The sequence below is a fragment of the Eublepharis macularius genome, chromosome 5 (genome assembly GCF_028583425.1).
Source record: "Eublepharis macularius isolate TG4126 chromosome 5, MPM_Emac_v1.0, whole genome shotgun sequence".
NCBI lineage: Eukaryota > Metazoa > Chordata > Lepidosauria > Squamata > Eublepharidae > Eublepharis > Eublepharis macularius.
Genome location: NC_072794.1, coordinates 84,668,152 through 84,682,901, shown reverse-complemented (window position 1 = coordinate 84,682,901; position 14,750 = coordinate 84,668,152). Strand labels below are relative to the sequence as shown.

Genomic DNA, 14,750 nt, shown 5'->3' with positions numbered 1-14,750 from the left:
GGGAATATATAAATGTAATTATTATTCTGATATTTGTGACCCCCCCCCCAGGTTTGAGATCACTAATTATTGCACCACTGTCAGAACTGAAACTTGACTCAAACCTAGATGTCTATCGCTCTGTGGACAGACTAGAATAGGTGCAACGTGTGGTGGCACATAATCTGTAAGCAAACATTTTCATTGCTGAACTTTAATAAATGCAAACTGTGATCTCAATTAACATAATCATCTCCAAAATATCTGAAAAAAATTGCCTCATCCAGTTTCACACTGGAAATTGCACACATGGCATCTTAGAAATGCAACATGTCCACCAACTGTGTCCTGGCATCTGCCTGCAGTAATGCACGTTTTTATTCAAATTATGCTAATGAGGAATTTTGGGTAAACAAGAATGTTGCTTTGCCATATGAATCGTGATAGGGGTTTGGCCACCAGTCAGCCTGCATGAGCTGAATAAAACAATACATTACACCATTCTTTAATATTCTACAAGCCTTCAACATTAAATCCATTTGGATAAATGTTTGAAGAACACACGCAAAACTCACTCCCAAACAATACATTCCTATTAATTAGCAAGATTTCTTGCTGTTTTCCTGCTTGCCTTTTGGGAAGTTAGGTAAAAAAGAAAACTATCAGGAAGTTTTATAAGAACAATCTTTTTTAAATGTACATTTTCCAGCTTGAACAGGGGTCTAAAAGATCCACCATAACAAGAGAAATCTGATCATCCCCATTTTAAAAACCTTTATAAGTGAGACGACAGTGTTATTTCCATATCACTACTATAATCCTCACCAAGTTGATCTAATAAAGTAAAGGTGCTTTTAGGAAAAAAACTAGATTCTAAATGTGCGTGCTATGAAAATACTTATTTACATTAGTGGTTCTCAAACTTTCTGGGGGTTTTGTAACTCACTTGCAGAATAACTTCATGTTCCTTTTCCCCCTTCCCATCATAAAATGCAAGAATCTCACATCAGTTAATATTGAACAAAAATTACCATCCATTTTTCTTATTACTTCCAAATATATAGCATTACTCAGCAACAGGCAGTATGTCAGCTATATGTCATTGGCCATTTTGCACATTATGCAGAGTCAGACCCACATATGCCACTGAGTCTGCCAAATCCTCCTCTCCCAACTATTCTTCCTCCTCCTTCCAGGCCTCATGACTAGAGGTGGGCACGAATCGTAATACAAATTAAAATTAGGCATGAACCAGGCTGGTTTGTAGTTCATGAAAATGCGGTTCTTGGGGCCGCGTTTTCCATGAACTCCATGACTTTTTTGCCTGGTTTGTGAGAGTCGTGAGCGGTTTGTGAAGCCAGACAGGCTGGCGCTACCGATCCATTAATTCCCTTCTCCTGCCGCCCAAGAACGCCCCGCGCTGGGTTCAGCTGATCAGCTGAAGGCGGCGTGGGGTGTGTGGAAGTGACAGCCCCCTTCTCCTGCCGCCTCTGAATGGCAGGAGAAGGGGGCTGTCAGTTTCAAACACCCTGTGCCAGCTTCAGCAGCTGGCGCTGGGCGTTTGAAATGCCACAAACCATGAACTGATTCGTGAACCAGGGAAAGTTCATGGAAGTTCATGGTTTGTGGAATGCAACGAACCACAAATCACGTAGTTCGTTTTTTTTCAATTCATGCCCATGTCTATTCATGACCCACCTGCAAAAGAGTTCTGACCCTGTCTGCAGTCTTGATACACAGTTTGAGAAACAACTAATTTTATGTATTTTTAACCCTACAAATGCAGTAGTTCTGAACTTACTGGATCAGACACTCATTTAATTTTCTTCATTTCAGGAAGAGAGAGTTTATTCCAAAAAAGCAGGCCCAAACTATGAATACCCCAATGCACAGTATTATGTACATATGTTCTATGTGGATTTTTTTCCTCCCCAAAACAAAACTCATACAAATTGTAATTGGCCCTGAAAGCAAACAAGACTTTTAAGTACATTATGAGAAGCAGCTCCACACTTCAGGAAAAGCAGAGGAACAGATGTTCTATACCTGCCATGTTAGTAATTTCAACAAGTGTTCGCCTTCTAGCTGCTGCCAGCAATGGCACGGTTTGTTACCATGAGCAATTTTCTTAATTAACAGACATTAATTAGCCATTTAGCAATTTTGCAAGCATTTGTTTAGCAGCTTTCCTAAACATGAATACCACTGTGATAATGGTACTGATTAGAGGATCCCCTAATTAACAGTACAGGGAAGGAAAATTGAAATCACATAAATTTAAAAGGGGAGGGGAAGTTAATGAAAGCAGGACATATTTGCACCTGCAAATCTTTTGTACTAGGGAAACTTGAGTGCAATATAAATAGAAGAGAAAAAATTGTTAAGAGTTAACACAGAAAGATGCAAACCCTGCTCTAAACAGGAACACTCTGCTGATCCTCCAGGTTATGTTTACAGGAGTGTAGAAACTGATTTCCGTTGCATTAATAAGACCCATTGTATGCAAAGGGCTAATGTTCATTTGTTAATTTCCTTTAAATTGAGATTAAGGGCTGTTTCTTGCAAATTCTTTTTTTATTTTAGTACCGGTAGATATACAAGAACAAAGTGCATGAGCATAAGGGTACAAGAGCTTTTCAGATGTAACTTCTCCCATTAAACACACTTTCAAGCAGCAGCTGAATAAGAATTACAGAACATGACTCACTTGTGTGTCCTGCAAACCCAATACGGTGCATACACACTTCATATTATGGTATCAATATCCATAGGAGATATCTTGAAAAGCAACATATATACACCAAGAAGAGTTTATTATTTCAAGTTTTATCATGACCTCTACTTTTGACAAAATCAGAAATCTTGGCTCTTCTATATGTTCCAGGAAAACAAAAGCATGTTTTCACTTTTTTGTAATATACAATAGAATACAAAATTGTTAGAAGGATATAGTCGATAACACATTTCTTTTATCATATTCTGGAAATAATTTCTAGGGTAATAAACTTGTAGAACCTGAGAGAGAATTTAGAAATCAGCGTAATTTAAACCATAACAGAATAGGTCAGTATGGATGGTGATAAATGTTTCAAACAATTTCGCTATTTAATGCTTTTACTCATAGTGTGAATTTTATTTTAACATGCCCTCTTTTCACAGTCCAATTCTAAGCAGAGTTTAGCTGCATGATTTCCTGCCCAGGTTGAGAGTAGAAAACAGAGTTGCCAAAAAATGGATGTGGCTGTCCAAAGAGCTAAGTAGCTGCTGCTGCTGCTCATACTACTGACAGCTCCCTGCTTTCAACCATCGAGACTGCCTAAGCCCGCCGAGGTCACCTACTGGTAGCAGCTAAAGCCTAAAGATTTACATTCCAGCTCTGCTTGCAAATCAGAGTGCTCAGGTTGCTGTGGCTGCAGAATCTTATGGTATTTGCATGAGAATCCCCCCCCCCCAAATACAGCAGGATGGGACATAATATGATTCACACATGACAGTATGGGCAAGATGTAAATACTCACCACTGTAGATGTGAACCATTATTCAACATGATGCGTGCTGGCTCAGTTTAGAAGTTTTGATATAAATTTTTTTGATGGCATTCAGTCCCATATTGCAAATGGTTCTTATATAAGACACGTGTCACTGTCCCTACTTTCAAACCCTGCAATACTGAATTGGCAGTATTACCAAATAAGCAAATTCCAAAGCAAACTTATGATCTGTGAACAATGAAACATGCATGATGTATGATGTCATCATCAATTTAGTGTATCTGGGCTTGCTTCAAGTACATCAATGACATAACTGAAACCTCAACTACTCTCCAGATCTAGGCTAGCAGAGTATTTCCCAATTTCCTCACAATAATTTATTTATATAATCACGTTTGAGTTCGACGTCACATTTTTACCTCTCTGCTTCTTCCAAGCAGCTTAGGGTGATATACAAAAGGCTTATCCCATTTTATGCTTGAAATAAGTTCATGAAGTTGGTTAGATTGAGGGAATGACTCTGGCCCAAAGTCATAACAAAACAGGGATTTGATCCCCAATTGCCCTGGTGAGGTTCACCACTGTGTTCACTACACTACATTAATTGTGCCACAAAAAAGAAAAACTATTCCTATAAAAATGTAAGAATGAGAAACACTTTCTACAAAAGGCATAGTCAAAAGATTATATTACTTTGCTTCATTCATCACCTCAAGTGATAACGTAGCTTTTTCTGTGGCACAATGTAGTTTTCAAACAGAAATAATCTGCTTTTAATTGAAAAAGGTAGTGAAAAGAAAACGACAAGACCATTATCTTTCCCAACGGTGTTATTAGCTAACTATTTCAGGAAATCCAGTAGTTCAAAATACGAACAGCTTTTGGAAAGCTCAAAGCAACCATTGCACTATTCTACTCCTTCACTTATTTTTATGGAAACAATCAGATAAATCGATTCTAAAGATGAAATGTTCATAGAACTGAGAATTTAATAGACTCCATCATCTCACTTCCAATAATATTTAAGCTCTTTTCTTACTACAAAGAAAAAAATAGTGGTCCCCACACCTACATGTGCAACAAGAGAACAGACTCCAGACACATCTCAGTGAAGAATTCCTTAGAGCAACAAGATGCAGAAAGGTGTGGACTTTTTATGCCAAAGCAGTGCGAACACAATGGGAGTGCTCTCTCAACAGTCGTTAAGAGTTCAGACTGGACTACAGGACTGTATACTCCTTTCCCAGTGCAAATTTCCTTTGAGTGCCCATCAGCACCAACATGAACCACAGTTAATGCTAACAAGAGTCCTATTTTAATCAGGTTGTGCACTAGCTTCAAACTTCAATTTTTAAACCTGGATAAAAGGAATACCTGGTTAACTTTTACCACAATTAATGTAAGCTACATTTAAGGCACGTGGAGGGATGTTTGCTCAAGAGAGAGGAGAAGCTGAGACAAGGGAGAATGTCCAGTTGTGAGATATTCCCACTTTTCTTTACCATAGTTAAGAGAATAGCTAAGCCTGCAGTTTGGGGGCACAGAAAGGTAGAGTTAAAATATTTTAATAAATAAACCCTCTCATTCTCTAAAATGTAAAATTATCAATGGCAATTCAACAGTGGATGGTTTCTCATGTACTGTAAGTACAGTATGACCACAATATCCCATTTTGTAGTGAATTAAGATTTTTTGACAAGTACAAAAAGGTCTTTTTGAGCTCAAACATAGTATGCATTTCCTGATTAAACTGAAGTTAAAAACAGAATAGATATTCATAGAGAAACACAGCATGTCCTAAAAGGATGGATATGGATTCAGTAGAAGGAAAAAACATTTACAATGAATATGGCAGGAATAATATTCTTGAAGAATTTAAAGACCAGGTAAGGAACAGATTTGCAATAATAAGTTTAATTGATCGTGAGCCAGAAGAACTATGGGCTGAAACTAGAGATATTATCAAGGAAGAATGTGCAAAGACTATTCCTGTAGCCAAAAGAAAGAAGAAGCCTAAACAGATGACTGAGGGAACTTTTAGAATTGCTAAAGATAGATGAGAAGAAAAGCAAAAGGTGACAGAAATAGGATCAAAATTCTAAATGCAGCTTTTCAGTGACTTGCATGCAGAGACAAAGAACTCTATTATAATAAGCAGTGCAAAGAAATAGATAAAGGAAGAACAAGAGATCTGTTCCAAAAGATCCGAGAAGTCAAAGGGAAATTCAAGCCACAGCTTGGGATGCTGAAAGATCAACATGGAAATACAGTATCTGATCAGGACAAAATAAAGGAAAAATGGAAACAGTACACTGAAGAACTATACAAAAGAGATGGAAGGATGACAGATACTTTCAACGAAGAATCTTTTGATGAAGAACCAGAAATCCCAGAAAGTGAAGTTAAAGCTGTACTCAAAGCAATTGGGAGAAACAAAGCACCTGGAGAAGATAGAATACCAAAAGAGCTACTTCAAGCTACAGAAATGGAGTCCATCAGAATCTTAACAAGAATCTGTCAACAAATATGGAAAACAAAACAATGTCCCGCAGACTAGAAACACTCAGTTTACATTCCAACTTCAAAAAAGAGGATGCCAAAGAGTGCAGCAACTATCAGACTATTGCATTAATTTCCCATGCAAGCAAAGTGATGCTCAAAATTCTACAGCAAAGACTTTACCACATATGGAACAAGAAATGCCAGATGTTCAAGCTGGATTCAGAAAAGGAAGAGGCACCAGAGATCACATTGCAAATTTATGATGGCTAATGGAACATGCCAGGGAATTTCAGAAGACAATCAGCCTGTGTTTTATAGATTACAGCAAAGTTTTTGACTGTGTGGATCATGAAAAGCTGTGGAGAGTCTTAAAAGAAATGGGGGTGCCACAACATCGGATTGTTTTGATGCGCAACCTGTACTCTGGACAAGAGTTTACTGTCAGGACAGAATATGGAAAAACAGAATGGTTTCCAATTGGCAAGGGTATCAGACAAGGATGCATATTATCTCCCTACTTCTTTAACCTCTATGCAGAGTATATTAAAAGGAAAGCTGGATTAGATCTAAAAGAAGGTGGAGTGAAAATTGGTGGAAGGAACATTAACAATGTGAGATATGCAGATGACACTATTTAACTGGCAGAAAACCAAAGACCTGAAATGACTACTGATGAAGGTTAAATGAGAAAGCACCAAAGCAGGATTACAGCTAAACATCCAAGAAGACAAAGGTAATGACTACTGAGGAATTACACAGTTTTAAAGCTGACAATGAGGAAATTGAAACTGTTCAAAATTTTCTATTCCTTGGCTCAATCATCAACCAAAAGGGAGACTGCACTGAAGAAATCAAAAGAAGATTTGAGACTTGGAAGAGCAGCTGTGAGGGATCTAGATAAGATCCTTAAAGACAAAGATGTCTCTCTGGGAACCAAGATCAAGATAATCCAAACTATGGAATTCCCCATTACTATGTATGGATGTGAAAGCTGGACAGTGAAGAAAGCTGACAGGAAGAAAATTGATTCACTTGAAATGCGGTGGTGGAGGAGAGTTTTGTGGATACCATGGACAGCCAAAAAGACTAAGTGGGTACTATATCAAATGAACCCTGAATTTTCCCTAGAAGCTAAAATAGCAAAACTAAGGCTATCGTACTTTGGTCACCTCATGAGAAGACAAGATTCTCTAGAAAAGTCGATAATGCTAGGAAAAGTGGAAGGCAGTAGGAAAAGAGGAAGACTTAAAATGAGATGGCTTGGCTCAATAAAAGAAGCCACATCCTCCAGTTTGATTGATTGATTACATTTATAGCTCTCCCACCCCACACGCAGGCTCAGTTTGCAGGGTCTGAGCAAGGCTGTTAATGATAAGACATTTTGGAGGTCTTTCATTCATAGCATCGGAGGTGGCTTGATGAGACATACACACACACACACACACACACACACACACACACACACACACACACACAGGAAAGGATCTACTAAAGTTCTACTAAATGATTGGGGGGGGGGGAATCCTAGATGTAACCTGGATGCAGGTTCAAATGGCTGAAAGATCCATAAGGAGAGGAGAACTAGGCACAAAAGATCTATCATTTAACATAATTATTTGAAAAAGGTACAATCAACAAGTGACATCAGCAAAAAAATTTTTTTTTAAATTCCATGGAGGTTATAGTAAAGCTTTCCTCCCTCAGAATTAGCTTCTTGCACTGGTGGAAAGCGCCTTACTATAGTGAAGCAGAGTTACTAGACAGAATTCCTAAATATATCGTATAAGGAGCAAGAAATGAAATGGTGGATGAAATACAATGTTGTTAATGCTAAGAAACATATCTGCAGGTGGGAGGGATGCTATTTTTGTTTACTGGAAATGTGGTAAAGGAGCCTAATGAATGTAGGATTTGTTGACATTGCTACTCACCATTTCACACTCTCCCCAAGGTAAGTGGGAAGTCACTTAAAACAGCAGAACAGCCTTTGTAAGTTTGTCAAAAAGAGAATGTAAGCTCAATTTCTTTATAGATCCATGTTCTAAACATATGCATCACAGTTACTAAATAGGAATATACAGTTGTTACCTTATTGATCATGATCTGACCAGGATACCACCCCATTTGCAAAGTGCATAAATGTTGCCTATGCACAGAATTTCTGATATTTGGTGAAACAGTTGAAACACTTTCCAATCAGATAGCTATTTTTGTGTCTCACTATTGGGGTTCAGTTTCTTAGGCAGTGAAAAGAGAGAGCGATCTCAGCATCAGCAGATATGTTATGACATAGGGATTGTCCAACTGGAAGATTTCCCAAACAGAATTGTCTCAGCTGGCATTTTTGTGATCCACATTTCCACTTTCAGCCAATCATTACATAGTTGATTGACTGATTCTGTAATCTTGTACACTATATATGCATAGAGGGTAACATGTGTAGTGGTGATGGATTGTGTTTGATATGCATAGGACTGAACATGGTAGCATATTCTGTATGTACACAGCTTTCAATATCCATTATCAGAAATGTTCAAAAAAACATTATTCCCAGCTATAGGAACTCAGCCTATGCACAGGTTGTGAATGCATATAAAGACAGGGTCAAAGCTAGCACTTGATCATGAACGTGGCCAGAGAACTAGATATCACTTCTCCCTATTGTAAGGATGCCAGGCAACTCTCAAGAGACTTCACTTCATGAGTAAAAGTTCTTTATTGATAAGATGCCAGTATCCCACGCTTACGCCATCTTTGCTAGGATTGGCAACTACAGACAAGTATCACGCAGATATCGGTCCCCCAAGGCTACTCCTAATCCCCCCCCTCTCATAACAGTTCTCTAACTCTGCATTCAGGAAAACAGGCTGTGTGATTCATGGACTGCTCAAGGACAGCTCCCAGGCTCAGGAGAGATTACAAGCTCGGGAGAGATTACACCAGGAACAAACATCTTTTGTTCTTAGTTTCTTACCCTGGGTTCAAATAACAGAAACACTCCAGAAACACCTCAACAGCATCAGCTTCAGCTGCAGGGGTGGGGAGTGGGTGGGTATTGAATATGACAGGTGATCCTGAGCACCTGACACCTATGTACCTTGCCCCATTCACTGTAGACACAAGTCTTAATTTCCTGAGCTCTTCAGTTATCTGTGGCTACATGCATGGTAGAAAGCAAGGGAGACTCTTCACTTGCAGGCAAATGAGGGCATTACTTTGCTTTTAGTAGATGGCAGGCAGACTGTGGAGATGAGAAAGGGATAAAAGTCAGAGGCCAAGGCTTTGCCTTGCTGGCAACGGCCATGCAGAAAGGGGCCTAAAAAGTGTACATTCTCTCTCTCTCTCTCTCTCTCTCTCTAACACACACACACACACACCCATGCACCTCCTTGATGATGTCACTTTTGGTGTCACCAGAAGCAACACCATTGCACCAGGGCAAAAAAAAATGTTTTAGGCCGATTCATAAAGAATCAACCCTAGCATAATGATGTTCCTTTCAGTTGCACCGGAAGTGATATCACACACACGCCCCATGTGGGTGCGCACACTAAAGTGCCTGCCCCCTCCCACCATCCCCCAACCTCTCAAGGGTTGCCAGGAGGGATCTGGCAACCCGTGAGAGGTTGGGGGGCCTGGCAACCTTATATATATCTTAATGTCTGTAACTTCAGGTAAGAACACTAGGCATCCATAACTGGTACAGGTAAGGGGGAAAACAGGCAAACTTTCCTGTTTACCAAAAGGAACAACTCTCGGAATGATTTCTTAAAACAACTAGCTTTATTTCCAGAATTAAAGAATCCAACTCACATTGTTAAAACAAATGATGGCACTCAGAATCAAACTTTCCCCCATACCATTCTAACAAGCCCCATTTATATTCAATTTAATTGCTCAAGCCCATGTTAACTCCTGTTAATAAAAACTGATATTTATTTAAACTTCTATTCAGCCTAATTTTGTTCAGCATAGGATTCTGAGATGGCTTTTTAAAAAGATCAAGCCAGTTCCACAGAGGTTTTGTCTAGGAATGACTGTTAACCATAGTAATTAACAATGGACCTCCTTGTTCAGACCAAAACATTTTTTCCCAGAGCAACACTGACAGGGACCAACAAGGATGGCCAACAGTACCATGCCAAGCTTGTGAATTATCAGAGGAACCTTGCTGTCCTTTGTGGACTATCTAATACAGCCAAGTCATTCCAAGTTTTTTTTTTTTTTACAAAAATCATTTGACAACATGGCATTGGTTAACCATGGCATCCATTAACACAGGAGGCACTTCTCAACATATCCTTTATCAATCCTGGTGAAGTGCTCCATAAAAACCAACTGAGTAAAGCAAAACAGATGTTGGTGAGTCTTTGTTCTACATTTTGACAGACAAATGGGCATTCTGGAATGCCTTCTTCGGGCACTGGAAGCAGGAAGTTGAAAATATCTTGACTCAAGGGAGCCCCATCTTCAGAATGGAATTCAGTCATTTACTTTTAGCATTTGTATGCCACCTTTCTGCCTTGCTAACAGGCTTCCAAGGTGGCTTACAACAAGGGACAATTCAGTTACAATAAATATAGGCGGTGGAGGTGGGGGATGACTAACTGTTAATGGAGTCCTCTTGCTCTGATTGCAAAGTTCCACAAGGGACATGGCCCCAGCTACCTGTGCCACTTGGAAGCAGAAACAGATAGCGCTCAATGTTTTCATTCTGAGAAGGTGATGCCAACTGTGCTCACTCCAGTTCTGAGATGTTACTATTGTTCTTTAACCGCTTTCCCAGATGGGCAAAGGCTCTCTGCTCTTAAATTCTTGTTCTAACTGTGCAGAAGAATAAATATTTTGCGAAATGGCAGGCTGGGTGGAATTGGATGAGGTGAGACAGAATGTCCCTCTGCCTGACTCTCACATTAATGGAATCACTTGTGTTATGAGTGCCATTTCCTAGTCTTGAGCACAAAGCTACTGTGCTCCCTCCCTGTTCCTTGGGAAGTAGGACATACCCAATGTCTTCAGAACTTCAGATGTACCACAGCTGAGACCAGGAGCTAGTGCAGACCTTATGTGGAGCTAGTGCAGAATGCTGCAGAAATGAGGGAGGCTGCCTCTGTGACTTGGATCCAGCTTGACTTGATCCACCAGAGTGCTTCCACAGAAGAGAACTATTTCTGCTTGCAGAGTGTGATTTTTTTCCACCGCCCCTCTCCCATTACATCCCAAAATTCAGCACAGGGCCTCCAACTGCAGAAACAACGGGAAAGACATTGACCACCTCCATACAGGAAGTAAAAGGAAACTTCTCACATTCACACTTAAAACCATCCTGGATGCCATGAAGGAGTGATTGCAATGGCTTGTGCGGCTTACTAGGGCACAAAGGTATTATACTTCTGTATAATGGTCCCCTACAAGAGGAGGAGAAAAAGAATGCTCTCCTTGAGCTTGTGTGTCTGTGCACCAGTTGAACAACACTCATGCAAAGAGGGGAGACAAAGCATGCAAAAACCAGCAGAGATCTTACCTTGGCCATTTTTAAAATTAGGTAGCACTAAACAGATTGCCATCTGGTGCTTCCTAGCCTTAGATTGAGAGAAGGGAACCCCTTTCCTAGAGGTAAACTTACTTCCTATTTCCTGTCTGAAGTGTCCATTTCAGGAATGTTCTTCTCTCCATTTCCAGAGAATCATGGAAGAGATTTAATATACATTTACAATCAAGTATGTCATCTCAAGTGTGGGGACCCTTTCCTTGTGGTCACAAAATGTTCTACAATCCCTCATGGAGACATTAAGAGTGATTCTACTCAAATTACAAGTTTTAATTAAAAAGGGGTCAAAAATCAATTTCTGCTTTTAAACTAAACTGATTAGCAAGTAGGTTATTGCAGTTCACAACAGTAGAACATTTCCTAATTCCTTAAACGAAGGAGACTGGCATTGAAAGAATGTTCATCTAAGCATCTAGACAACAGCAATGGTCCTTTATAGGACAAATGCCTGCTTTAACCAAACAATTCTCCCCACTGGAAATCAAAAGTAATGATTTGGGCAGGAAACACTACTGGTTAACTCAATCCACTTCCCAGATGCAGTTTGTGTGTATGAGAGGAGAGGAGAGGAGATAGCTGGAATAATATACCAGTGCATGCTGCAAGAATGCGAGAAATTATAACACACACTCAGGAAATTCAAGACTCTGAAGCATTTTGTTGGCAAACGACACACAGCAATAAATCAAATCCTCATGGTCAAATTAGCTTGCAAGAATAATGCTCATGACAGCTACCTCTGGATAATATAACTGCAGATGTATAGCACAGGCACACATCTCAGCAAAAGTGCTGCATGCTCTTTCTTTCAACTTGTTATGCAGCAGTGGGAGGAGCTGGTGGCTTGGGGCTGGGCGAGAAACAGCAACAAGGATCTGAAAACATTTGCTACTTCCTGTCTGCTACCCTGGGGCCACTAAAACCGCCATGGATAGATATAAAAAAATGACACTTTTCCAGTCCACCCTCTTTTGGTGCCCCACAACCAAACTGCCCCCTTCTAGCTTTTATTACTCAGCTTAAGACTCATTTTCTACCTTCTCTTAAAAACAAAAGGAGAGAGAGAGAGAGAGAGAGAGAGAGAGAGAGAGAGAGAGAGAGAGAGAGAGAGAGAGAGAGACCTGAATATTGTTATCTTTGTAAATATTTGCAGATGTTGTATGGTCAGGGAGAACTGCAATTCAGCAGAGAGTCAATGCTCTCTCTCTCTCTCTCTCTCTCTCTCTCTCTCTCACACACACACACACACACACAGATCACCAATCAAGCACCAAACTGAACTGCCTGCTAACATTGGTTTAAAGATTCAGAAGACAAGCAGCCCATGGGGTTGCTTATATATGGAAAAGAACCAAAATCTTTGTTGGAAATTTACTCACACTAGGGTCATTACACACATTCAGATTATTGCAAAATAAAATCTAAATTTCATTGTTTTTGCATAATCTGCATTTTATTCCTCACACAATTATACTGTGTTTGCAGGGACTTTGCATATTCCTATAATAAAAGCCACAATTATTTTGTCTCTAGGAAAATACAATTGTTCCTGAAGGCATTTATCACAACTGCTACTGCCATGTGGAATATAGCTGTGCAAGTGCTACAAGCATCTATTTAATATTTTACTGACATTAATGTTGATGGCAGACACACACCCACTGTTGCACAACGATCCTCTACATACAACTCCAGCATAGAAACCTACATTTTTAAAGCAGTGGCTTCAGGCACACCAAAACGATTCCCTTCTACACCAGCACTGTCCATCTATTGTGAACATCTAATTGAATTCTTTTTTGTATTTAATGCTGTGCATACCAGATTAGGACAAGAGAAATACGCAAGGCATGAAAGGGAGAAAATAAACTACTTTACAGTGTCATATAATGGACAAAATGTGATTGAGACACATTTTAACCAAAAAGTAGAAAGATTTGCTCCACTGTACTGGGTATGATTCAAACTTTAAATCAATGAATAACATTCCACATGCATTCCAAATTTGCCTCAGGGATTGAGGCAGGCTGCTGCTAAGAGTTTTTCTGTTCAAAAGGTAATTCCTCCTTGACCCCCCCCCCCTCAATTCAACAGGAAAAATACTGAATAGTAGCTGTAGGTTGGTGCTGAGCTTATAAACTGTACCATGTAAAAGCTTAAAATTAAGTGGCCTTGGATTTAGGCCACCTTGTAAGGGGTATCTCAAAGAATACGCTACATGGGATGGGTCAAAAACTTCCAATACAAAATTCTGAGTTCTCTGAAATAAAATAAGAGCCTTTACTGAGATGCAACACAGTTTGTATGCATACTGGATTTTTGTTTGCAGCTGAGAAGCTGAAGAAGTCATAACAGCAATAATTAACAATTTAATACCTTAATGTTCTCCTAATATTCTCTAAACTTTATTAAACAGTAAAGCACTACCTCAGTGGTATGAAATGTAGCTTCTACACCAAGTCTGTTCTACACTTCTCGAACTGTAAATTTTGTCAGCCTCATGTGATCAGATGTCAAAAGCATGGAGGTGTCCCATTTTTTAAAAAAAATATACATTGATGTGACACTGTTAGCAAGGCTTTTGCTCACTTTGGGAAAAAACATATAATACATTTCTGGAAAAGGAGGTATTTTATAAGTATTTACTGATGCTGAAAAAGAATGTTGTGGCATTGCACGGATTACAGAACTCCAGGAATACCATTAAAATTATGAAGCCTTTATTATGTGGCTTCTCAAAACAAACTCCAGTTTGGAACAGCTTGAATCCAAGCCTAATTTTCTGCCAGAGGAAAAGGCACTTATGGCAAAAAAATCTGGGGAATAAAGGTAATTTTTGCTCCTTTCCCCCTCCCAATGCAGACCCTCTATCCTATGTGCCGTGGGGCGGGGGGTAGCATTATGATTAATGCAGTGGGTTGAAGCAAGAGAGGTGACCCAGAAATGATCTGTTTATCTTATTGAACTCCACCCATGCTACTTTGGATCTAAGCCAAGATCCTTTGTTTCATCTCATGAACTAGGAATCTATACTTCAAAAAGAAACAACTGGACAGCAGCAACAGTTGAAAACCCAAGCTTCTTGCATGCATGCATGGTATTTCCAAAAAAGGCTCTGTTTAAGATACCCTGGCAGCAGAGATGCAACAGAAGGCATCTTAGTGGTTGCACCAACACTTCTGAAGTCTTGGTCTATGAAGGCTCATCTTACTAGAGCAGATGTTTAA

The 14,750-nt window shown here is 39.5% G+C and overlaps 1 protein-coding gene across 2 annotated transcripts in view; it reads right to left on the bottom strand.

Annotated features, from left to right (window-relative positions):
- The window catches only part of SSBP3 (single stranded DNA binding protein 3), a 208,510-nt gene that overhangs the window by 26,348 nt on the left and 167,412 nt on the right, over nt 1-14,750 (bottom strand). The gene's annotated exons all lie outside the window — the stretch shown is intronic.